Source organism: Pseudophryne corroboree, chromosome 11 (assembly GCF_028390025.1).
Source record: "Pseudophryne corroboree isolate aPseCor3 chromosome 11, aPseCor3.hap2, whole genome shotgun sequence".
NCBI lineage: Eukaryota > Metazoa > Chordata > Amphibia > Anura > Myobatrachidae > Pseudophryne > Pseudophryne corroboree.
Genome location: NC_086454.1, coordinates 122082030 through 122109483, shown reverse-complemented (window position 1 = coordinate 122109483; position 27454 = coordinate 122082030). Strand labels below are relative to the sequence as shown.

Here is a 27454-nt window from a genome sequence, read left to right as displayed (position 1 = left end):
AAGAGTGGACAGAAGGGGAAGAGTGTGGGCTGGCAAGAGTCGGCTGGGATGACTGGTGAAGTTGACCATATATATTGTGGCAGGAGAGGTACTTTGCCACCTGTAAGCTACACACAGGGTCCTAGGGGTGGATGGGAAGTGTGGATGGACCAGGTTCCCATCCATTTGGCGCAGACCAGGTCTTATAGGCTTCTTAGCCCAAGAAGCTGCTTCATCAGCCAGCACCTGGGTGCTGGGTTTAAAGCAGAGTCTCTCCCATGAGTCAGGGCTCCTGAAGGCAGTTAGATGTCTAGGTGATAGGCCTGCTAGGGACAGTGGGATCCGGAGGGCTGGGCACTAGTGTCAGGATGCCGGGACTTGGAGGGTTCCTTATTAAGTAGTGGGAGTGAGGCAGGGCCTAACCTTCCTGGTAGTTTATACTAAAGACAGTGATCTTTGTTTTATGTATATCTTTGTTTTTTAGCTACCTGAATAAAAGGTATTTGTTGTTTTTGCACAAGCCTGGAGTCAGTCGTTGGTGGATTTTTGTAGCAAAGCACATTCTAGCAAGTCTCCTGTTACAATATGTACACATACTGTATATACATACTGTGTATATATATATACAATATGTACACATACTGTATATACATACTGTGTATATATATATATCTCCTATATAATAGCCCAGATCTGTGATCTTGTGATTCATTTGCTAACGCTGGGCGGAGTCACAACAGTGGGCGGAGTTAGTCAAATGAGTCACAGATCTGGCCAAATCTATAGGACACTAGGAGCAGCTGCAGAAGCAGATAGTATGGACATGGCACAGGCAGGGGTGCATACCTCCCAGCTTTCACACACACACACACACACACACACACACACACAGCGAAAAGGGGGCGTGGCTTCACGGGAGGGTCCCCGTTTTCGTCAGTGAGGGGGCTTGCCCAGCGCTCTGTGAGCTGCTGGCATGCCCCCAGGGGCTGATTATGAGTCCGGGGGGCACAGGCTACTTGAGACAGGGGAGCCCTATCTCATTGCTGTGCATGCTGTGTGTTGGGGGCGTGGCCTAATCGCGGGACGCGAGGCCACGCCCCATTATGCAAATTCCGGGATTTTTTTTTTTTTTTTTTATGGAATTTTGGCCCCTCAGCTAGAGGTAAATCCAGAGGAGGTGGTCGCTCCCCCCTACACCCCCGCACAGGCAGAAGAAAGCATGGAGACTGCTGCTTCCCTGTAACACCACAGACCTGCCAATACGCAGCAGCGTGTGCTGACTGTAGCACAATGCTGCCGCTGTTGCTGGCAGGACGGGGGAGCTTCTGAGCTTGGACAGAGCTACTCGAGCCGGGGGGGCTCCTAAAACTGTGGGGCCAATGGTACGTACCGCCTGCCCCCCCCCCCTTAATCCGGCTCTGCTGCTGGAACCCCCCCTTAATCCGTGCCCCCTCTCCCTCTGTCTCCACCATTCACCGCTGCTCCGCTAAGCAGAACAGCGAGTACAGGAGCTTTCCAACTGCTCCCCCCCCCCCCACCGCAGGACACTGCGACCCGCGGGTGGGACAGCGGGACAGACCCCAAAAAATGGGACTGTCCCGCGAAAATTGGGACATTTGGGAGGTATGGGGGTGTGTGAGGGGGTATGCCATACTTGACCCCCACATCAGCATACTCAGCAGGGTCTCTCTGGCAGGGAGGAGCGTCACATTCTGGCACACTCCACGCTTCTTAGCTGTAGTTTTGTGGGTCACCAGCCGCTGTGCACTTTCCGTACTGCCTCTGTTATCTCCAGCCCCTGCGACCCCACCGCTAGCTGCAGCGCTGCCACCCGCAGTGAGTTGCGCCCAGCTCCTTCACACACTTTAGCCGGCGGGTAGCGCTGCAGAAGTCCGCGCTGCTTGCAGGCTCTGACCCCCTCCTCCCTCCAGCATCAGCGTCTCCTGGGAGCTAACCAGTCACTCCCAGTCTCCCCTTACCATAGTGCCCAGCAGCCGTGAGGTCCGCGCCACGTGCATGCTATGACCCCCTCCTCCCTCCAGCCGCAGCATCTCCTGGGGGCTAACCAGTCACTCCCAGTCTCACCTTACCACAGTGCCCGGCAGCTGCGCGAGGTCTGCGGTGTGTGACTGAGGAGGGGGGGAGTGATGCGGACGGGCAGAGGAAGCAGGAATACAGCCTAAGAGAGTCAGCCATGCCAAGTCTCCACCAGCAGCAGATGCCAACAGGTTGGAGTGGAACAGCAGCAGCCAGCAGCAGTGACTCCGGTAAGACACATCTGTCTGTCACCACTGTTCTGTCCCTAATACCAATCTCTCCCGTGCCCTGTGTTCTGTCATGTCCCTGTCACCCCTGGCCTTGACCTGCCACCCTTATCCTGGTCCTTTCACCCTTATCCTGGCCCTTTCACCCTTATCCTGGCCCTACACTGACCCTGTCACCCCTATCCTGTCCCTGTCATTTCTGTCCTGGCCCCGTCGCCCATGTCCTGGCCCCGTCACCCCTGTCCTGGCCCCGTCACCCCTGTTCTGACCCTGTCACCCCTGTTCTGACCCTGTCACCCCTGTCCTGGTCCAGTCAACCCTGTTCTGACCCTGTCACCCCTGTCCTGGCCCTGTTACTGCATACCCTCCAACTACCTTTTTGGCAGGTACAGTACCCGCAGCACCTCCAGACCTCTCCCCAATGCACCACACCTCCGCACCTTCCCCTCCACCACATGCGGCACTCCACCCCTCCCCCACATGCTGTGCCTCCAGACCCCCTACACCACCTGCGGCTCCCACTCCTCCGCCCCTTCACCACCCCCAGCAATCTCCAGGCCCCGTCCACCATTCACCCCCCTTATATGTCTCCCCCACACCTGCCCCCCTCCACCCGCAGCATCTGCAGACACCCTCCTCCATCCGCGGTCCCCCCCTCACCCACCCCTCCCCCACCAATGGCACCCCCGCACCTGCCCCACCACCACCTGCAGCACCTCCGGACCTCCTTCCCCATCTGCCGCAACACCCGTACCTGCCCCTCCCCTACCCATGGCGCCTGCGGACCCCTACCCCACCAGTGGCACTCCCGCCCCTTCCCATCCCACAGCACCTCCGGAACCCTTCACCCATCTGCAACATCCCCACACCTGCCCCTCCCCCACCCATGGCACCCCTGCCCCTCCCCCACCTGCAGTGCCTCCGGACCCCTCCCCCATCTGCATCCCCCACTCCTCTGCCCCTCCCCCACCCGCAGCACCTCCCAACCCTTCCCCATCCGGGCCCCACCCCCACTTCCGCCCCCCCCTCCATCCGCAGCATCTACAGACACCATCCGCAGTACCCCCCCACACCCGCTACATTCTGTACATTGTGGCCTGCAGGTGCTGTTCACGCCGTCGCAAGGGGCTGCGCCTTCTTCACCATCGCACACCCTTTCATTGTGCAATATTTAACCACTAACAAAGGAATGCAGGTGATACTCCATATAACACAAATATTGAACCCCAGAAAGGCATGCAAGGGTTAAGGGGGCGTAGCCCCTTGCGACGGTGTGAAGAGCGCCCGTAGGGCGCGATGAAGCACCTAGTATATATATATATATATATATAAGAAAATAATCAAATTGCGCTAAAAATTTGCCTTAAACACAATACTCCTCAAGGAGGATCAGCTGCTAATCTCCAAAACAGTCCTCCTGCCAGTTGAGAACCAGTGGTTGAAAAGTGTTGATAGTTGTTTGGAGAGCGCTCAAGTATGCATTAAAGTCTCTTTGCAATCTTTCTATAGTATCTCAAAGAATAGTCACGGATAGTGGGATGATCCTGAAAAATACCCTCGCACCAGATTCACCAGACAGTAAAATCACTCGTTAGTCCTTCGCCAAAATTAATAAAAATTATTATTATTTTTTTTAAAGTTTATAACTCTTACATTGATCTTTAGACAATCATGGGATATGATCTTATAAGGACTAGCTGTCCAACCCCAGGAGCTCAATGACAGCTTGTCCACCCACTATGTCTCATCACCCAACGCGTTTCGTCTATACATAGACTTCCTCAGGGGTGTTTTTATATGTAAGAGCGATGTCCTAATTGTAGAACCGTAATGCTTGGGAAAGTATCCCTAAACACGCACCACTAAAAATCCTAATGCTAATATCCTAAATTTAGAGGAATATCCAATGTAGGGTACTGCAAACTTCTTAAACCAGCGTACATGAACAATTCAGACTCTCTAATACAGCTTTTATTTTTTGTTAGCTGCAATCTGGAGCTGCTGTCCTCAATGCTGTCCTTACACTGAATATATATATATAGTGACAGAGACAGCATAAATCGGACATGGGTACAAAACTGCAGGGTTGTGGCTGGAGAGTATCCAGGCCAGGTTTTTCTTGAGGACAGTGTTGAGAAGCAGCTGTTTGTTGCTGGTAAAAGGGCTTCAGACACAAGATCATTGCTCTTGATGGTGGACAAGCAGCCCAGGCGATAGCCAGGTGGTGGATACTGTTAGGGGTCCTGGACCTTTGGGTGAGTCTACTGAAGAATTGTTTACAGCATTTGAATACTCTGTAAACATTATTTGGCTGTAAAGTACTAACCTGTCCTGTGAATCCTGCAAATTCCTGTAACCTGCCTGTGGTGAGATTAAAATTTATCTTGGATGTTACTGCGGTGTATGTGATTCCTGTCACAATAAATATATTACATGAAGAGACAGAAGGATTTCATCAAGTCTACATACTGTAAATTGAAGATCTGTGGTTAATTCTCCAAGATGTTTCTAACAACCTCCTTGCCGCCTTCCTTCTAAAACTGTGTGCCAGTGTACCTAGAAGAATTGATGCTGTTTTGAAGGCAAAGGGCGGTCACATATATACATATATGATCACAGTATAGGGAGCTTGCAACAGGGCCCCCTGACACCCAAAGTAGCACACAATAGTGGTCAGCACATCCAATCTCCCCTTCCCCATCCAACACACATACACACATAAGTGCATGGCACCACCCTACCCCTCCAACACATAGAGCAGCCGCCAGCAAGGCACATGCTTCCCCAACTTGACATTTTTTTATTTTTTTATTATTCAAGTGCAGCAACACAGTGTGCAAAGATACACGCCGCTACGGTGGAGGTGGGGAGGGGATGGCAGTCAGTGTCGTGGGCATACCTCCCAACTGTCCCGATTTACGCGGGACTGTCCCGCTGTCCCACCCGCGGGCCGCAGTGTCCCCTGGTGGGGGGGGGAGCAGTTGGGAGGCTCTGTCTCTCACTGCCCTGCTTAGCAGAGCAGCAGTGAATAGACACTGTGCGCATGCGCACAGCGTCTATTCACTGGAGTCAGAGGGAGAGGGGGCATGCCAGTAGCTCACAGAGCGCTGGGTATGCCCCCTCAGTGACTAAAATGGGGGCGTGGCTAGTGATTGTGGGTCCTCCCGTGAAGTCACGCCCCCTTTTCACAGGCCACGCCCATTTCGGAAGCACGCGTGGCTTCGCTGCGCGTGTGTCCCTCTTTAGAACATAAGAAAGTTGGGAGGTATGGTCGTGGGTTACAGTGCGCTGAGGGAACTAATACTGTTTCACCATTGCCTGCATGTCCCTGACTGTAGTGCTGCCGACTCGTGTGTGCGGCGGCCATCTTGCGGCTTCTGGCTGACTGTTCAGGGTTCTGACAGGCTCCAAACATGCAGGCAACAGGCAAATGGTATTAGTTCCTTAGCGCACTGCATCCCACACTGACTGGCACCCCTTTGCCCCTTCCCCATACCGGCATGCGCCTTTGCATAGGGTGCAGTAGGTTATGCCGGGCTCCCGGCGACCAGCATACCGGCGCCGGAAGCCCGACCGCCGGCATACCGACAGTGTGGCGAGCGCAAAGGAGCCCCTTGCGGGCTCGCTGCGCTCGCCACGCTGCGGGCACGGTGGCGCGCCACGCTATTTTATTCTCCCTCCAGGGGGGTCGTGGACCCCCACGAGGGAGAATAGCTGTTGGTATGCCGGGTGTCGGGATCCCGGCGCCGGTATACTGTGCGCCGGGATCCCGACATTCGGCATACTGAAGACCACCCCTTTGCACACTGTGTTGCTGCACTTGAATAATCTAAATGTAACATTTTCCTAAATCAATGGGGGATGCCCCATTATTATTATGTGCCCCATTACCCATGTGTGTCTGTGCCTCCCCCCCTTCACCCATGTGTTCTTCTGACCCCCGCATTACACGATGTGTGGCCTGACAACAGAATGATTTGATGCATTAATGATTTTGTTTGATAGTTGTCCAATTAACATGATAGCAAGATGATTCATTGCTTAAGTTATCTCAAGGAACATTTCAGTGAGAATCCGATCAAAATCGGATCAGTAGTTCTCTAGTTTATCGCGAACATACATACATACATACAATTGTATTAATAGTTATATATATATATATATATATACACAAGTATACTATATATACAGTGCATCCGGAAAGTATTCACAGCGCTTCACTTTTTCCACATTTTGTTATGTTACAGCCTTATTCCAAAATGGAATAAAAAAAATTCCCCTCAAAATTCTACACACAATACCCCATAATGACAACATGAAGAAAGTTTTTTGATATTTTTGCAAATGTATTAAAAAAAAAAATCACATGTATATAAGTATTCACAGCCTTTGCCATGAAGCTCAAAATTGAGCTCAGGTGTATCCTATTTCTACTGATCACCCTTGCGATGGTCCTACAGCTTAATTGGGAGTCCACCTGTGGTAAATTCAGTTGACTGGACATGATTTGGAAAGGCACACACCTGTCTATATAAGGTCCCACACTTGACAGTGCATGTCTAAGCACAAACCAAGCGTGAAGTCAAAGGAATTGTCTGTAGACCTCCGAGACAGGATTGTCTCGAGGCACAAATCTGGGAAAGGGTATAGAAAAATATCTGCTGCTTTGAAGGTCCCAATGAGCACAGTGGCCTCCATCATCCATAAATGGAAGAAGTTCGGGACCACCAGGATTCTTCCTAGACCTGACCAGCCATCTAAACTGAGCGATCGGGGGAAAAGGGCCCTAGTCAGGGAGGTGACCAAGAACCCAATGGACAACCATCTCTGTAGCAATCCACCAATCAGGCCTGTATGATAGAGTGGCCAGACGGAAGCCACTCCTTAGTAAAAAGCACATGGCAGCCCGCCTGGAGTTTGCCAAAATGCACCTGAAGGACTCTCAGACCATGAGAAACAAACAAAATTTTCTGGTCTGATGAGACAAAGATTGAACTCTTTGGCATGAATGCCAGGCGTCATGTTTGGAGGAACCCAGGCACCGTACATCACCAGGCCAATACCATCCCTACAGTGAAGCATGGTGGTGGCAGCTGCACCCCTGGCAGTTTAGGGTGGGGGCAGGGGAGGGGTAAATTAATTATCCCGTCCCCTGTCTGCATTCTAAAAGTCGGGAATACCGCGGTTGGTCATGTGGCCACCGGCATCCCGACCGTCGACAAAACATATCACACCCGTGTGCGGTGTGTGTATATGTATGGTGCGGGTGTATTTTTTGTGTGTCTATGTGTGCAGTGTGTGTGTGTGTGTGTGTGTGTGTGTGTGTGTGTGTGTGTGTAGCCAATTAACATGAAAGCAAGATGATTCATAGCCTATGAACCTCCATAATTGCTCAGTCTCCAATTTGTAGCCTAATAGCATTTTTAAAATGTCCTCACACCATTTTTTTTTTATTTTGTTTGCCAATCCGCCAAGTAACATGCCATAGCGAGATGATTCATAGCCTATGTTACTTGGAGGATCTCAAGGAATATATCAGTGGAAACCCCAATTAAAATTGGTTCAATAGGACAGGTGGTATAGACGAGTACTGAGTATTCCAATCTCCTATCATACTATTACTCTATGATATGTTATTTGATGAACATGAATAATTCGACTTTGCTATTCTGGAAAATTATATATGAATGTAAATGTTCTAAACAACTGTGTGTATACCTCATATTGTAGTGTACTACTGTTTTGATTGTATTGTGAAGTGACGCATGAATAAATAAATGTTTAAAAAAAAATTGGTTCAATAGTTGTCAAGTTTATCCCACACATACAAATGAACAATTATAGATGTTGCATGAGGTAAAACTGCATTAGGCAAATGGACTTACACCCAACTATAAGTCCACTAATCAACTTCAGGTCACTAGAGAGCTTCCCATAATTTATATAATACATTCTGTTTACATAGTATTTGTTACACAAAGTGGGGTTTGTATGTTCTCCCTATGTCATGTGGGTTTCCTCCTGGTGGTCTGATTTCCTCTTAGAGCCCCAAAACATATTGGTAGAATAACTGAATTTGAAATTTGAACTAGCGTGTGGATACGTCCAAATGTGAAAATAATAAGAATTTACTTACCGATAATTCTATTTCTCATAGTCCGTAGTGGATGCTGGGGACTCCGAAAGGACCATGGGGAATAGCGGCTCCGCAGGAGACTGGGCACAAAGTAAAAGCTTTAGGACTACCTGGTGTGCACTGGCTCCTCCCCCCATGACCCTCCTCTAAGCCTCAGTTAGGATACTGTGCCCGGACGAGCGTACACAATAAGGAAGGATTTTGAATCCCGGGTAAGACTCATACCAGCCACACCAATCACACCGTATAACTTGTGATATGAAACCCAGTTAACAGCATGATAACAGAAGGAGCCTCTGAAAAGATGGCTCACAACAACAATAACCCGATTTTTGTAACAATAACTATGTACAAGTAATGCAGACAATCCGCACTTGGGATGGGCGCCCAGCATCCACTACGGACTATGAGAAATAGAATTATCGGTAAGTAAATTCTTATTTTCTCTAACGTCCTAGTGGATGCTGGGGACTCCGAAAGGACCATGGGGATTATACCAAAGCTCCCAAACGGGCGGGAGAGTGCGGATGACTCTGCAGCACCGAATGAGAGAACTCCAGGTCCTCCTCAGCCAGGGTATCAAATTTGTAGAATTTAGCAAACGTGTTTGCCCCTGACCAAGTAGCTGCTCGGCAAAGTTGTAAAGCCGAGACCCCTCGGGCAGCCGCCCAAGATGAGCCCACTTTCCGTGTGGAATGGGCTTTTACAGATTTTGGCTGTGGCAGGCCTGCCACAGAATGTGCAAGCTGAATTGTACTACAAATCCAACGAGCAATAGTCTGCTTAGAAGCAGGAGCACCCAGCTTGTTGGGTGCATACAGGATAAACAGCGAATCAGATTTTCTGACTCCAGCCGTCCTGGAAACATATATTTTCAGGGCCCTGACTACGTCCAGCAACTTGGAATCCTCCAAGTCCCTAGTAGCCGCAGGCACCACAATAGGCTGGTTTAAGTGAAATGCTGAAACCACCTTAGGAAGAAATTGAGGACGAGTCCTCAATTCTGCCCTGTCCGTATGAAAAATTAGGTAAGGGCTTTTATTGGATAAAGCCGCCAATTCTGAGACACGCCTGGCTGAAGCCAGGGCTAACAGCATTACCACTTTCCATGTGAGATATTTTAAGTCCACAGTGGTGAGTGGTTCAAACCAATGTGATTTTAGGAATCCCAAAACTACATTGAGATCCCAAGGTGCCACTGGAGGCACAAAAGGAGGCTGTATATGCAGTACTCCCTTGACAAACGTCTGAACTTCAGGAACAGAAGCCAGTTCTTTTTGGAAGAATATTGACAGGGCCGAAATTTGAACCTTAATGGACCCTAATTTGAGGCCCATAGACAGTCCTGTTTGCAGGAAATGCAGGAAACGACCCAGTTGAAATTCCTCTGTAGGGGCCTTCCTGGCCTCGCACCACGCAACATATTTACGCCAAATACGGTGATAATGTTGTATGGTTACATCCTTCCTGGCTTTGATCAGGGTAGGGATGACTTCCTCCGGAATGCCTTTTTCCTTCAGGATCCGGCGTTCAACCGCCATGCCGTCAAACGCAGCCGCGGTAAGTCTTGGAACAGACATGGTCCCTGCTGGAGCAGGTCCTTTCTTAGAGGTAGAGGCCACGGGTCTTTCGTGAGCATCTCTTGAATTTCCGGGTACCAAGTCCTTCTTGGCCAATCCGGAGCCACGAGTATAGTCTTTACTCCTCTCCTTCTTATGATTCTCAGTACTTTTGGTATGAGAGGAAGAGGAGGGAACACATACACTGACTGGTATACCCACGGTGTTACCAGAGCGTCCACAGCTATTGCCTGAGGGTCCCTTGACCTGGCGCAATATCTGTCCAGTTTTTTGTTGAGGCGGGACGCCATCATGTCCACCTTTGGTTTTTCCCAACGGTTCACAATCATGTGAAAGACTTCTGGGTGAAGTCCCCACTCCCCCGGGTGAAGATCGTGTCTGCTGAGGAAGTCTGCTTCCCAGTTGTCCACTCCCGGAATGAACACTGCTGACAGTGCTATCACATGATTCTCCGCCCAGCGAAGAATCCTTGCCACTTCCATCATTGCCCTCCTGCTTCTTGTGCCGCCCTGTCTGTTTACGTGGGCGACTGCCGTGATGTTGTCCGACTGGATCAACACCGGCTGACCCTGAAGCAGAGGTCTTGCCTGACTTAGGGCATTGTAAATGGCCCTTAGTTCCAGGATATTTATGTGAAGTGACGTTTCCATGCTTGACCACAAGCCCTGGAAATTTCTTCCCTGTGTGACTGCTCCCCAGCCTCTCAGGCTGGCATCCGTGGTCACCAGGACCCAATCCTGAATGCCGAATCTGCGGCCCTCTAGGAGATGAGCACTCTGTAACCACCACAGGAGAGACACCCTTGTCCTTGGAGACAGGGTTATCCGCTGATGCATTTGAAGATGCGATCCGGACCATTTGTCCAGCAGATCCCACTGAAAAGTTCTTGCGTGGAATCTGCCGAATGGAATCGCTTCGTAAGAAGCCACCATCTTTCCCAGGACCCTTGTGTATTGATGTACTGACACTTGGCCTGGTCTTAGGAGGTTCCTGACTAGGTCGGATAACTCCTTGGCTTTCTCCTCCGGGAGAAACACCTTTTTCTGTACTGTGTCCAGAATCATCCCTAGGAACAGCAGACGTGTCGTCGGAATCAGCTGCGATTTTGGAATATTTAGAATCCATCCGTGCTGTCGTAGTACTACTTGAGATAGTGCTACTCCGACCTCTAACTGTTCTCTGGACCTTGCCCTTATCAGGAGATCGTCCAAGTAAGGGATAATTAAGACGCCTTTTCTTCGAAGAAGAATCATCATTTCGGCCATTACCTTGGTAAAGACCCGGGGTGCCGTGGACAATCCAAACGGCAGCGTCTGAAACTGATAGTGACAGTTCTGTACCACAAACCTGAGGTACCCTTGGTGAGAAGGGCAAATTGGGACATGGAGGTAAGCATCCTTGATGTCCAGAGACACCATATAGTCCCCTTCTTCCAGGTTCGCTATCACTGCTCTGAGCGACTCCATCTTGAACTTGAACCTTTTTATGTAAGTGTTCAAGGATTTCAGATTTAAAATGGGTCTCACCGAGCCGTCCGGCTTCGGTACCACAAACAGCGTGGAATAATACCCCTTTCCCTGTTGTAGGAGGGGTACCTTGATTATCACCTGCTGGGAATACAGCTTGTGAATGGCTTCCAATACCGCCTCCCTGTCGGGGGGAGACGTTGGTAAAGCAGACTTCAGGAACCGGCGAGGGGGAGACGTCTCGAATTCCAATTTGTACCCCTGAGATACTACCTGCAGGATCCAGGGGTCCACTTGCGAGTGAGCCCACTGCGCGCTGAAATTCTTGAGACGGGCCCCCACCGTGCCTGAGTCCGCTTGTAAGGCCCCAGCGTCATGCTGAGGACTTGGCAGAAGCGGGGGAGAGCTTCTGTTTGTGGGAAGAGGCTGTTTGCGCAAGTCTTTTTCCCCTTCCTCTGCCCCGGGGCAGATATGAGTGGCCTTTTGCCCGCTTGCCCTTATGGGGACGAAAGGACTGAGCCTGAAAAGACGGTATCTTTTTCTGCTGCGAGGTGACTTGGGGTAAAAACTTGGATTTTCCAGCCGTTGCCGTGGCCACCAGGTCCGATAGACCGACCCCAAATAACTCCTCCCCTTTATACGGCAATACTTCCATATGCCGTTTGGAATCCGCATCCCCTGACCACTGTCGCGTCCATAATCCTCTTCTGGCAGAAATGGACATCGCACTTACTCTTGATGCCAGAGTGCAAATATCCCTCTGTGCATCTCGCATATATAGAAATGCATCCTTTAAATGCTCTATAGTCAATAATATATTGTCCCTGTCCAGGGTATCAATATTTTCAGTCAGGGAATCCGACCAAGCCACCCCAGCACTGCACATCCAGGCTGAGGCGATTGCTGGTCGCAGTATAATACCAGTATGTGTGTATATACTTTTAAGGATATTTTCCAGCTTCCTATCAGCTGGTTCCTTGAGGGCGGCCGTATCAGGAGACGGTAACGCCACTTGTTTTGATAAGCGTGTGAGCGCCTTATCTACGCTAGGGGGTGTTTCCCAACGCGCCCTAACCTCTGGCGGGAAAGGGTATAATGCCAATAATTTTTTAGAAATTAGCAGTTTTTTATCGGGGGAAACCCACGCTTCATCACACACCTCATTTAATTCATCTGATTCAGGAAAAACTACGGGTAGTTTTTTCACACCCCACATAATACCCTTTTTTGTGGTACTTGTAGTATCAGAAATGTTCAAAACCTCCTTCATTGCCGTGATCATGTAACGTGTGGCCCTACTGGAAAATACGTTTGTTTCCTCACCGTCGACACTGGAGTCAGTGTCCGTGTCAGTGTCTGTATCGACCTGAGGTAACGGGCGTTTTATAGCCCCTGACGGTGTTTGAGACGCCTGTACAGGTATTAACTGATTTGCCGGCTGTCTCATGTCGTCAACAGTCTTTTGTAAAGTGCCGACACTATCACGTAATTCTTTCCATAAGACCATCCAGTCAGGTGTCGACTCCCTAGGGGGTGACATCACTAACACAGGCAATTGCTCCGCCTCCACACCATTTTCCTCCTCATACATGTCGACACAGCGTACCGACACACAGCACACACACAGGGAATGCTCTGATAGAGGACAGGACCCCACTAGCCCTTTGGGGAGACAGAGGGAGAGTTTGCCAGCACACACCAGAGCGCTATATATATACAGGGATAACCTTATATAAGTGTTTTTCCCTAATATAGCTGCTGTATATATTAATATGCCAATTTAGTGCCCCCCCCTCTCTTGTTTTACCCTGTTTCTGTAGTGCAGGACTGCAGGGGAGAGTCAGGGAGCCTTCCTCCAACGGAGCTGTGAGGAAAAAATGGCGCTTGTGTGCTGAGGAGATAGGCTCCGCCCCTTTTTCGGCGACCTTTCTCCCGCTTTTTTGTGGAAAACTGGCAGGGGTTAAATACATCCATATAGCCCAGGAGCTATATGTGATGTATTTTTAGCCATTTAAGGTATTTTCATTGCGTCCCAGGGCGCCCCCCCCCCAGCGCCCTGCACCCTCAGTGACCGGAGTGTGAAGTGTGCTGAGAGCAATGGCGCACAGCTGCAGTGCTGTGCGCTACCTTATTGAAGAAAGGACGTCTTCTGCCGCCGATTTTCCGGACCTCTTCACTCTTCTGGCTCTGTAAGGGGGCCGGCGGCGCGGCTCCGGGACCCATCCATGGCTGGGCCTGTGATCGTCCCTCTGGAGCTAATGTCCAGTAGCCTAAGAAGCCCAATCCACTCTGCACGCAGGTGAGTTCGCTTCTTCTCCCCTTAGTCCCTCGATGCAGTGAGCCTGTTGCCAGCAGGTCTCACTGAAAATAAAAAAACCTATTTAAACTTTTACTCTAAGCATCTCAGTAGAGCCACCTAGATTGCACCCTTCTCGTTCGGGCACAAAATCTTAACTGAGGCTTGGAGGAGGGTCATAGGGGGAGGAGCCAGTGCACACCAGCTAGTCCTAAAGCTTTTACTTTGTGCCCAGTCTCCTGCGGAGCCGCTATTCCCCATGGTCCTTTCGGAGTCCCCAGCATCCACTAGGACGTTAGAGAAAGTGTATGTATGTCTGTGATAGATAAATTTGGGGCTAACATAGGAAAGTCATATGGCCCCCATACATCACTGGATGTGATTCCCCGACGGTCGGGATTTTTATATGTTTAGTATTCCCAATCCCTCATCCTGGCTGTTAGGGAATGAAGGCACTGATGTATAGTCAAGCTAAATTAGAATACCTCAGTGCCCATAATTCTCAATGTGGACGTGATCTGGACCAATTTATCAAGTACCAAAAGGCTGGCTTTCTGTGCTTGACTGTGATAGCTACAGTGTAGCGCCACCTGAATATGACATAGCATGTCTGGTCTTTGGGATATCATTATCAAAGAGGCGTCTTCTGTTCCCTCCTCAGCAGGCGCAATGCTCCTCCACTCCCTCCCGTCAGCAGGTCAGGACCCGGAAGTAAACTACTATGACTTTCCTAGGCTCTTATACTTTAGTAGCTGTCCTGCATGAGTATATTGTCAAATTGATACGGTAACTTTTCTGTTATTGATATGAATAGTGGCAATAATAGATTATACTTAATGGGTCATAAGTACACACCTTAGAATGAAAGTTCCACTTGAGCTAGAGCTGATGTAGATACATATTTAGTTTAAAGTGTTCTTGACTTGACACTGCTATATAAATATAGAGGAAAATTAACAAGTATTATGATAATTTTTATGTTATTATTAGCTGTCTTATGGTGAGGCTATATTTTCTGTATATGTTTGTATCTATATTACTTTGTTTTAAGAATTTGTTGTGTGGCATTTGATTTTTTTTTAATCTAATGAATAATAGTGCAAATAAATTCTGTTCAGTACTGGTTTTACCATATCCTAATCATAATTATCTAATTCTCTTAGCCAGTGGTTTTCAAACTGTGTGCCGTGGCACCCTGGGGTGCTTCAGGACACTTGCAGGGGTGCCTTGGATTGGTGGTCCAGGAACAATTCAAATTATTTATGGTCATTTTAATAGGCAAAACCAGTTCTGGTGGATGCCAATCATAAAATTTGCGGACAGGCAGAAGTGAATTCTGCCCCTCACCACATAACTGAACCTAAAGATGTCATATAAACACAATTTACCCAATTTTATATTTGTTCTGAATTTCTCAATAAGAAGCTTTTGGCCTAGGTGTGCCCTGCAAAAATTCTGATACTCTAGGGCGCCGTGATTCAAAAAAGTTTAAGAACCACTGTTCTAAGCATTAAATATAGACTACTATATGACAATTTAAATAAGAATTTACTCACCGGTAATTCTATTTCTCGTAGTCCGTAGTGGATGCTGGGACTCCGTAAGGACCATGGGGAATAGCGGCTCCGCAGGAGACTGGGCACAACTAAAAGAAAGCTTTAGACTAACTGGTGTGCACTGGCTCCTCCCACTATGACCCTCCTCCAGACTTCAGTTAGGATACTGTGCCCGGAAGAGCTGACACAATAAGGAAGGATTTTGAATCCCGGGTAAGACTCATACCAGCCACACCAATCACACCGTATAACTCGTGATACAATACCCAGTTAACAGTATGATAACAACTGAGCCTCTCAACAGATGGCTCAACAATAACCCTTTAGTTAAACAATAACTATATACAAGTATTGCAGACAATCCGCACTTGGGATGGGCGCCCAGCATCCACTACGGACTACGAGAAATAGAATTACCGGTGAGTAAATTCTTATTTTCTCTGACGTCCTAAGTGGATGCTGGGACTCCGTAAAGACCATGGGGATTATACCAAAGCTCCCAAACGGGCGGGAGAGTGCGGATGACTCTGCAGCACCGAATGGGCAAACTCTAGGTCCTCCTCAGCCAGGGTGTCAAACTTGTAGAATTTAGCAAATGTGTTTGACCCCGACCAAGTAGCTGCTCGGCAAAGTTGTAGAGCCGAGACCCCTCGGGCAGCCGCCCAAGAAGAGCCCACCTTCCTCGTGGAATGGGCTTTCACTGATTTAGGATGTGGCAGTCCAGCCGCAGAATGTGTAAGCTGAATCGTACTACAGATCCAGCGAGCAATAGTCTGCTTTGAAGCAGGTGCACCCAACTTGTTGGGCGCATACAGGATAAATAGCGAGTCAGTCTTTCTGACTCCAGCTGTCCTGGAAACATAAATTTTCAGGGCCCTGACTACGTCCAACAACTTGGAAGCCTCCAAGTCTTTAGTAGCCGCAGGCACCACGATAGGTTGGTTCAGATGAAAGGCTGATACCACCTTAGGGAGAAATTGGGGACGAGTCCTCAATTCTGCCCTATCCATATGGAAAATCAGATAAGGGCTTTTACATGACAAAGCCGTCAATTCTGATACACGCCTGGCCGAAGCCAAGGCCAACAACATGACCACTTTCCACGTGAGATACTTAAATTCCACGGTTTTAAGTGGCTCAAACCAATGTGACTTTAGGAAATCCAACACCACGTTGAGATCCCAAGGTGCCACTGGAGGCACAAAAGGGGGCTGAATATGCAGCACTCCCTTAACAAAAGTCTGAACTTCAGGTAGTGAAGCCAGTTCTCTCTGGAAGAAAATCGATAGAGCCGAAATCTGGACCTTAATGGAACCCAATTTTAGGCCCATAGTCACCCCTGACTGTAGGAAGTGCAGGAAACGGCCCAGCTGAAATTCCTCCGTTGGGGCCTTCCTGGCCTCACACCACGCAACATATTTTCGCCATATGCGGTGATAATGGTTTGCGGTTACTTCTTTCCTAGCTTTAATCAGCGTAGGAATGACTTCCTCCGGAATGCCCTTTTCCTTCAGGATCCGGTGTTCAACCGCCATGCCGTCAAACGCAGCCGCGGTAAGTCTTGGAACAGACAGGGCCCCTGCTGCAGCAGGTCCTGTCTGAGCGGCAGAGGCCATGGGTCCTCTGAGATCATTTCTTGAAGTTCCGGGTACCAAGCTCTTCTTGGCCAATCCGGAACAATGAGTATAGTTCTTACTCCTCTTCTCCTTATTATCCTCAGTACCTTTGGTATGAGAGGAAGAGGAGGGAACATATAAACCGACCGGTACACCCACGGTGTCACTAGAGCGTCCACAGCTATCGCCTGCGGGTCTCTTGACCTGGCGCAATATCTTTCTAGCTTTTTGTTTAGGCGGGACGCCATCATGTCCACCTGTGGCCTTTCCCAACGGTTTACAATCAGTTGGAAGACTTCTGGATGAAGTCCCCACTCTCCCGGGTGGAGGTCGTGCCTGCTGAGGAAGTCTGCTTCCCAGTTGTCCACTCCCGGAATGAACACTGCTGACAGTGCTAACACGTGATTTTCCGCCCATCGGAGAATCCTTGTGGCTTCTGCCATCGCCGTCCTGCTTCTCGTGCCGCCCTGTCGGTTTACATGGGCGACCGCCGTGATGTTGTCTGACTGGATCAGTACCGGCTGGTTTTGAAGCAGGGGTTTTGCCTAACTTAGGGCATTGTAAATGGCCCTCAGTTCCAGAATATTTATGTGTAGGGAAGTCTCCTGACTTGACCATAGTCCTTGGAAGTTTCTTCCCTGTGTGACTGCCCCTCAGCCTCGAAGGCTGGCATCCGTGGTCACCAGGACCCAGTCCTGTATGCCGAATCTGCGGCCCTCTTGAAGATGAGCACTTTGCAGCCACCACAGCAGAGACACCCTGGTCCATCTGAAGATGCGATCCGGACCACTTGTCCAACAGGTCCCACTGAAAGGTTCTTGCATGGAACCTGCCGAATGGAATTGCTTCGTAGGAAGCTACCATCTTACCCAGGATCCGCGTGCAGTGATGCACCGACACCTGTTTTGTTTTGGTTTTAGGAGGCCTCTGACTAGAGATGACAGCTCCTTGGCCTTCTCCTCCGGGAGAAACACTTTTTTCTGTTCTGTGTCCAGAACCATCCCCAGGAACAGTAGACGTGTCGTAGGGACCAGCTGTGACTTTGGAATATTTAGAATCCAGCCGTGCTGTTGTAGCACCTCCCGAGATAGTGCTACCCCGACTAACAACTGCTCCCTGGACCTCGCCTTTATCAGGAGATCGTCCAAGTACGGGATAATTAAAACTCCCTTCTTTCGAAGGAGTATCATCATATCGGCCATTACCTTGGTAAAGACCCTCGGAACCGTGGATAGACCGAACGGCAACGTCTGGAATTGGTAATGACAATCCTGTACCACAAATCTGAGGTACTCCTGGTGAGGATGGTAAATGGGGACATGCAGGTAAGCATCCTTGATGTCCAGTGATACCATGTAATCCCCCTCGTCCAGGCTTGCAATAACCGCCCTGAGCGATTCCATCTTGAACTTGAATTTTTTTATATATGTGTTCAAGGATATAAAATTTAAAATGGGTCTCACCGAACCGTCCGGTTTCGGTACCACAAACATTGTGGAATAGTAACCCCGTCCTTGTTGAAGTAGGGGCACCTTGACTATCACCTGCTGGGAATACAGCTTGTGAATTGCCTCTAGCACTGCCTCCCTGCCTGAGGGAGTTGTTGGCAAGGCAGATTTGAGGAAACGGCGGGGGGGAGACGTCTCAAATTCCAGCTTGTACCCTTGAGATACTACTTGAAAGATCCAGGGATCCACCCGTGAGCGAGCCCACTGATTGCTGAAATTTTTGAGACGGGCCCCCACCGTACCTGGCTCCACCTGTGGAGCCCCAGCGTCATGCGGTGGACTTAGAGGAAGCGTAGGAGGACTTTTGCTCCTGGGAACTGGCTGTATGCTGCAGCTTTTTCCCTCTACCTCTGCCTCTGGGCAGAAAGGACGCGCCTTTAACCCGCTTGCCCTTATGGGGCCGAAAGGACTGTACCTGATAATACGGTGCTTTCTTTGGCTGTGAGGGAACATGGGGTAAAAATGCAGACTTCCCAGCAGTTGCTGTGGAAACTAGGTCCGAGAGACCATCCCCGAACAACTCCTCACCTTTATAAGGCAAAACTTCCATGTGCCTTTTTGAGTCTGCATCACCTGTCCACTGCCGAGTCCATAACCCTCTCCTGGCAGAAATGGACATTGCACTTATTTTAGATGCCAGCCGGCAAATATCCCTCTGTGCATCTCTCATGTATAAGACTGCGTCTTTAATATGCTCTACGGTTAGCAATATAGTGTCCCTGTCTAGGGTATCAATATTTTCCGACAGGGAATCTGACCACGTAGCTGCAGCACTGCACATCCATGCTGAAGCAATAGCTGGTCTCAGTATAATACCTGTGTGTGTATATACAGACATCAGGATAGCCTCCTGCTTTCTATCAGCAGGTTCCTTTAGGGCGGCCGTATCCGGAGACGGTAGTGCCACCTTCTTTGACAAGCGTGTAAGCGCTTTATCCACCCTAGGGGATGTTTCCCAACGTGACCTATCCTCTGGCGGGAAAGGGTACGTCATTAGTAACCTTTTAGAAATTACTAGTTTCTTATCGAAGGAAGCCCACGCTTCTTCACACACTTCATTTAACTCCTCAGATGGAGGAAAAACTACTGGTAGTTCTTTTCTCTCCAAACATAATACCCTTTTTTGTGGTACCGGGGGTAACATCAGAAATGTGCAACACATTTTTCATTGCCTCAATCATGTAGCGTGTGGCCCTATTGGAAGTTACATTAGTCTCATCGTCGTCGACACTGGAGTCAGTATCCGTGTTGACATCTGTGTCTGCCATCTGAGGTAGCGGGTGTTTTAGAGCCCCTGATGGCTTTTGAGATGCCTGGGCAGGCACAGGCTGAGAAGCCGGCTGTCCCATATTTGGTATGTCGTCAAACCTTTTATGTAAGGAGTCGACACTGTCACGTAGTTCCTTCCACATAACCATCCACTCAGGTGTCGGCCCCGCAGGGGGTGACATCACATTTATAGGCATCTACTCCGCCTCCACATAAGCCTCCTCATCAAACATGTCGACACAGCCATACCGACACACCGCACACACACAGGGAATGCTCTGACAGAGGACAGGACCCCACAAAGCCCTTTGGGAAGACAGAGAGAGAGTATGCCAGCACACACCAGAGCGCTATAATAATACAGGGATTAACTGAATTATTTCCCCTTAAAGCTGCTATAGAAGTTATACTGCGCCTAAATTTAGTGCCCCCCCTCTCTTTTTTACCCTTTGTAGCTTTATACTGCAGGGGAGAGCCTGGGAGCGATCCTTCCAGCGGAGCTGTGAGGGAGAAATGGCGCCAGTGTGCTGAGGGAGTTAGCCCCGCCCCTTTTCCGGCGGACTTCTCCCGCTTTTTTCAGGAATTCTGGCAGGGGTAATTTATCACATATATAGCCTCTGGGACTATATATTGTGATGATTTGCCAGCCAAGGTGTTTATATTGCTGCTCAGGGAGCCCCCCCCCCCCAGCGCCCTGCACCCATCAGTGACCAAAGTGTGAGGTGTGCATGAGGAGCAATGGCGCACAGCTGCAGTGCTGTGCGCTACCTTGTTGAAGACCGAGGTCTTCTGCCGCCGATTTTCCGGACCACTTCTTGCTTCTGGCTCTGTAAGGGGGACGGCGGCGCGGCTCCGGGACCGAACGATCGAGGTCTGGTCCTGTGTTCGATCCCTCTGGAGCTAATGGTGTCCAGTAGCCTAAGAAGCCCAAACTATCTCCAGTCAGGTAGGTTCGCTTCTTCTCCCCTTAGTCCCTCGTAGCAGTGAGTCTGTTGCCAGCAGATCTCACTGAAAATAAAAAAACCTAAATATACTTTCTCTTCTAGGAGCTCAGGAGAGCCCCTAGTGTGCATCCAGCTCAGCCGGGCACAAGATTCTAACTGAGGTCTGGAGGAGGGTCATAGTGGGAGGAGCCAGTGCACACCAGTTAGTCTAAAGCTTTCTTTTAGTTGTGCCCAGTCTCCTGCGGAGCCGCTATTCCCCATGGTCCTTACGGAGTCCCAGCATCCACTTAGGACGTCAGAGAAAAGTAATTTGACAAATTGCATCATCCCAATATTCCGTAGACATCCGAATGCGACTGTAATTCAATCAATGTTTTATGTGGCACTTTAACCAGAGTCCCATTACTCTGTAACTTGGTGCTCGCCCAGGGATCATCAAGTGCTTTTACTGTATCTATTAATATATAACTGTGCATGATGGTACTAATAGGAATTAATTCACTTGGTGGAGCTTACTTGGAAGACATTGTTGGCAATACTGTAGCTAAATGTCTTCTATCTGCCTCTGTTATGTGCAGAAAGCAATACAAAGCTGCCATGACATATACATGTTTAGCTAAAACTGCATTCAATAATCTGGTATAATAAGAAAGTCATACAATATACAGTACGTGACTAAGAGGTCTATTTACTAAGCCTTGGATGGAGATAAAGTGAACGGAGATAAAGTACCAGCCAATCAGCTCCTGTCATTTTTCAAACCAAACCTGTGACATGACAGTTAGGTGCTGATTGGCTGATACTTTATCTCTGTTCACTTTATCGCCATCCAAGGCTTAGTAAATAGGCCCCATAGTTAGAAAACAATAAAACAGACTGAAGGGTAGCTGTCTCAAGCCTTGGAAAGAGATAAAGTGATGAAAGAAGCGGATATACCTCCACAGAGCCGGCCCTAACCAATATGATGGCTTAGGCAAGATTTTGGCTGGTGCCCCCTTTATGCCAACCTTTATTAATGCCCTTATACACATAATGTCCCTTACACATATGCCGCACATTATTAATGCATTCATACACATGACACACATAATGCCCCTTACACATATGCCGAACACTACTGCACAACCAACCACCCGCACACAGAAATCACATGGCCGCCAACACTGTGACCTTTGCCTCGTTTGGATACATACTGTGTCCTCAAGCAGCTTCTGCTGATTAAAATAATATTTGTTGTGCCTGTATTGTGTTTGCGACTGTGGCTGTATCTGCATACGAAATGCTACATTACAGTAATTTCCAGGAATACACTGTAATGTAGCATTTCAAATGCAGATTCAGCCGCAGTCACACACAGAATATAGGCATGCTGCATGTAATTTTAATCAGCAGAAGCTGCTTGTGCCCCATGGCATATCAAATGCCCTAGGCATTTGCCTAGTTTGCCTATGCCGGCTCTGTATCTCCACTTGACAATTATAGAATGGAAATGTAACAACAGTGGCATACAATGTTTATGAATACTACACTACACATTACTGAGGGCAGCAGATATTCTGGAGGCCTCCAACATTTTTCATTAAATTATTAGTCATATATAAAATGTCATCACTGAAAAAAAAAAAATATCCCAGTTATAGGAAACAGTTGAAAATCTGGTCCATGAACCTTCTATACCGATTACCTTATCATCTATACTCTTGCTTAGGGTCCAGTAAACACAAACAGGGCAACTCATTTGGCAACTCAGCTGTGATGCAAAGTTCTGGAACAGGACATCATGGGCACCAGCAATATTACTCAATAGATGTTTAGCTATTATAATAAGCAGAAATGTGTGTGACCAAACATTGCAGTGATGTTCAGAGGCGCACTGCCTAAGACTGAATTGCCCCTGAGTTTCCCACAATACCCTAACCCATTTTTATGTTTTGTCTTTTTGAAAAATGTAGAGGTGCCCCAAACTAGTAAGTTGCCTAGGAATCCAGTAGGTCTCTAAAACGTGGGCCCAGTAAGTTGCCTAGGAAACCATGGGGTTTCTAAAACTTGGGACTAGAGGAAAAGCATCTCTGCCCTGCCCACACACTGGTCTAAACCAGGGGCATAGCCAGAAATTTGTGGGCCCCATAGCAATATTTTGAAGGGGCCCCTGTCTAAATGCTTCTAGAGGTGCACCTATCTGCAGCAGTTGTAAATTGTATGCCCCGTGATAGTACGCTAGTTGATTTTCTGAGCCATAGTAGAGCCTTAATTAATGTTATGCCCCATAGTAGTGCACTAGTTTATTTTATGAATCATATGCCCCATAGTAATGCCCTGTTTAACATTATGTCACACTGTAGAGCTGCCAGTACACATTATGTATCACAGTATCCCCAATTCTCATTATGACATACAGTGCCCCAGTTCATATTATGCCCCATTACAGTGCCTCCACTTGATATTGTGCCACATTACAGTGCCCACAGTTCATATTATGTAACAGTATAATGCCCTTCAGTTCATTTTATACCACATCACAATGATCAAGGCCATGGGCATAACTAGATATATTGTAGGCACAAAGGCAAAAGTTTGTAAGGGCCCTTATGTATCTACTGATGTAAAATGTATATAGCACATGTAACTGTGACAGAGAAGGTGAAGGTGGACCCCTTTCAGCTCTGGGCCCCTTAGTAGCTGCACTCCCTGCACCTATGGTAGCTACTCCCATCTACATAACACATGTAACTGTGGTAGGGAAGGTGAAGGTGGACCCCTTTCAGCTCTGGGCCCCTTAGTAGCTGCACTCCCTGCACCTATGGTAGCTACTCCCATCTACATAACACATGTAACTGTGGTAGGGAAGGTGAAGGTGGACCCCTCTCAGCTCTGGGCCCCTCAGTAGCTGCACTCCCTGCACCTATGGTAGCTACTCCCATCTACATAACACATGTAACTGTGGTAGGGAAGGTGAAGGTGGACCCCTTTCAGCTCTGGGCCCCTTAGTAGCTGCACTCCCTGCACCTATGGTAGCTACTCCCATCTACATAACACATGTAACTGTGGTAGGGAAGGTGAAGGTGGACCCCTCTCAGCTCTGGGCCCCTCAGTAGCTGCACTCCCTGCACCTATGGTAGCTACTCCCATCTACATAACACATGTAACTGTGGTAGGGAAGGTGAAGGTGGACCCCTCTCAGCTCTGGGCCCCTCAGTAGCTGCACTCCCTGCACCTATGGTAGCTACTCCCATCTACATAACACATGTAACTGTGGTAGGGAAGGTGAAGGTGGACCCCTCTCAGCTCTGGGCCCCTCAGTAGCTGCACTCCCTGCACCTATGGTAGCTACTCCCATCTACATAACACATGTAACTGTGACAGGGAAGGTGAAGGTGGACCCATCTCAGCTCTGGGCCCCTCAGTAGCTGCACTCCCTGCACCTATGGTAGCTACTCCTGTCTACATAACACATGTAACTGTGACAGGGAAGGTGGGCCACTTTCAATTCTGGGCATCGTAGCAGCTGCACTGCCTGCACCTGTGGTGGCTACACCCTTGGTCTAAACTCATGGATACATTTTAACTAATGCAACCACTACAAGAAACCATGATTTCATAACCAAGTTAATACAAAGAGCTATAAAACATGTACTTAGATAACAATACTGCAGTAAAAAGAAACATACATTCATGTTTAGACTCAGATAAGTGAGACATTACAAGCGATGCTTTTTCCTAGTGTCTAGATTATCATTTAGAGGACACCTCCCAGAGGCTGTAATTTCACAGCTGCAGTATAAAAGCAGCCTCATTTAGTGTGCAGTCACAATATGATGGCCAAGCATACTGAAATCCAGCTCACCTCACATTACTTTGTCTGAGAATACTAATAAGAAGCCATTACCCACGGATGTGTCAGAAGGACCTGCATGTCAAACACTAGGTGCTGCAAATCATCCAGCACATGCAGGGTTTGTGTTGTTATGCAGCCGTCTGTAAACCGCAGCTACCGCAAAGTCACCTCTGCCAGTGCCCTTCCCCCTACCAGGGATGCTTCATAACTTAGCTAACACTGCCAGGGCTAGGCAGTCCTTGATGATTAGTATGTGGCACTGGTTTGGAAAGCTATAGGAAGGGAAGCTTAATCAGTCTTGTTTATAGAGTTTTTACTATTTTGTTTTGTACACTAACTGGTCACTGTTCAATCATATGTTTGATCTAAACTGACAGTAAAATCAACATTGCAGTGAAGGCTCTTGAAGACTACTTAAAGTAATAGCTTGCATGTCAGTATTCCTAGTTTAAAAAAAAATAGACTCCAGCTTACTAATATTTGCAGTTATTTATAGAATACTAAACATTAATCCTTCTTATATTATCATAAAAGATAAAACATCTAAGTTTGCTTTTTCTCTTGCATTAACATTTTCAGCATATTCTACCCATGGTAGGTGATAATGTTATTCATATTTTGCACTTTGCAATCTTTATAAAATGTTCCCCATGTTTGGACAGACGTAGGAAACACTTTGCAACAGTGGATGATGAGCAAGAATAATCAGGCAATCTGTGGACTATTGGAACAGCATTGTGTTGCTCAAGCCTAGTAAATATGATATAGTTACTAATCTTAGCATAATAATATGATGAAATCATTAAATAAAATGTCAAACTATGTTCTAATAATATAATGTGTATGTGTGTGAAATGCTATTAATGCATATAATAATATTACTAATGTAACTAAGGGTACTATATGCTATCAGTAAATCAGATATAAATAAATGCAGTACCTTTCTGCAGCTCAAAGGATGCTCTGCAGGGACCAGCCTGGGAGTTTCCCACAATGCCTCACTCTCCACTGCAGGGAAGAGTGGGGGCAGAGAGGACGGATTATCCAATCACGTACTAGGAAGAAAGGCCGTTTGGAACGTACCATTACAGAGAGGCCGTGGGGGAGAGATATCACATTTCTTTTGTTCAGATGAAACCGAGAGAAAAGCAAGAATCATTATCGGGTGGAAATACATTAAACAGTTTCTAAAGCACGATAAACCCACTAGTCGGCAGTTACATTAAGGTGATAAAGTCACCCTTTTTCCTCAAAATGGACGTGACCTTGTCAGTGTACAAGGGGAAAGAAAGCATGACTCAGGATTAGTGATGTCAGCCTACGTCACGGCCTCCATGGCAACCGTTGCTAAGTGATAGAATTTACTAGGCCCAGACTCAGTGCGTGCGACCACACCGGTAACGTCACGTACGGCAGCAGCGTGACAGCCTGACATAGAAAATACATGTTGCAGGGCGGCTTTAATAATTCTGCATCCCGGCACAAAGATTGGGGAAAAAATTAAAATCATACAGTTTGCATAAAAGTGCAAACATGGAACTGGCTTGCAGTGTATTGTGCTGAAGCACCAAAATAATTAAACTATTAAAAATTAATTCTACAAAATGATTATATTCTATTGTATGGTGTCCTTATATCCACTTAAGCATACATCCCAGCTTTTTGAAAGTCCAAAGAGGAACAATGGCATGCACGTCCAAAAAGGGCGTGGTCTATGTGAATGGGGGCGTGGCCTTGCGGCAGAGCCTCGGTCGCGAGTCATGACCCCTTTTGCCGTCACTCTCCCTCTGTCACCTGTGAATAAACGCTGTGCTCGGTGTCCCTGGCACCCTAGAGAAAAAATAAAAAAATTATTTGATAGCTCTTTACCATCGATGGCATGAAACCATCTGGTACTTCCCCATCGATGGTAAATAGACTATCGATTATGAATCATCGATGGTCGATGGCCGTCCTTACGCTGCTCGCAGAGCAGCAGTGACAGGAGCCTCCCAACTGCCCTACCCCCCCCACCCCCACCGCGGGACACTGGGACAGTCCCAAAAAAAACGGGACTGTCCTGTGAAAATCGGGACATTTGGGAGGTATGATTTAAATGTACCAGTCACCTGCCTTATATAATATAATAATTAGTGATGAGCGGGTTCGGTTCCTCGGAATCCGAACCCCCCCGAACTTCACCCATTTTACACGGTTCCGAGGCAGATTCAAATCTTCCCGCCTTGCTCGGTTAACCCGAGCGCGCCCGAACATCATCCCGCTGTCGTATTCTCGCGAGATTCGTATTCTATATAAGGAGCCGCGCGTCGCCGCCATTTTCACTCGTGCATTGGAGATGATAGGCAGAGCCGGCCTTAGGCATAGGCAAACTAGGCAAATGCCTAGGGCATTTCGTATGCTTAGGGGCACCAGCAGCTTCTGCTGATTAAAATGATATGTGGCATGCCTATATTCTGTGTGTGACTGCGGCTGTATCTGCATACGAAATGTGTATTCCTGGAAATTACTGTAATGTAGCATTTCGTATGCAGATACAGCAGCAGTTGCACAAAGAATATAGGCATGCTGCATATCATTTTAATCAGCAGAAGCTGCTTGTGCATCCTAACCACATAGTACTGCAAATAAGATGCATTTTCATAACCAAAAGGCGCTCCGACGTTAGCAGAGCTGCCAGCTGACTCATGCCAGGCATCTCCTGCAGAACTAGCGGCGGTGCTAGGGGGCACCAGCCAAAATCTTGCCTAGGGCATCATATTGGTTATGACCGGCTATGATGATAGGGAGAGGACGTGCAGCGTTCTCTCAGTTGTGTTCAGTGTGCTGCAAATATCTGTGCTCAGTGTGCTGCAAATATCTGTGCTCAGTGTGCTTGCAAATATCTGTGCTCAGTGTGCTGAAAATATCTACGTTCTCTGCCTGAAAAACGCTCCATATCTGTGCTCAGTGTGCTGCAAATATCTGTGCTCAGTGTGCTTTATTGTGGGGACTGGGGACCACCAGTA

At 48.1% G+C, this 27454-nt stretch overlaps 1 long non-coding RNA gene across 1 annotated transcript in view; it reads right to left on the bottom strand.

Moving 5' to 3' along the window:
• The window catches only part of LOC134969075 (uncharacterized), a 34051-nt gene extending 8082 nt beyond the window's left edge, over positions 1-25969 (bottom strand). The window contains exon 1 of the long non-coding RNA XR_010189399.1: positions 25390-25969. This is a non-coding gene — a long non-coding RNA (uncharacterized LOC134969075). The remainder of the gene's footprint in view (positions 1-25389) is intronic.
• Positions 25970-27454: the final 1485 nt, after the last annotated feature.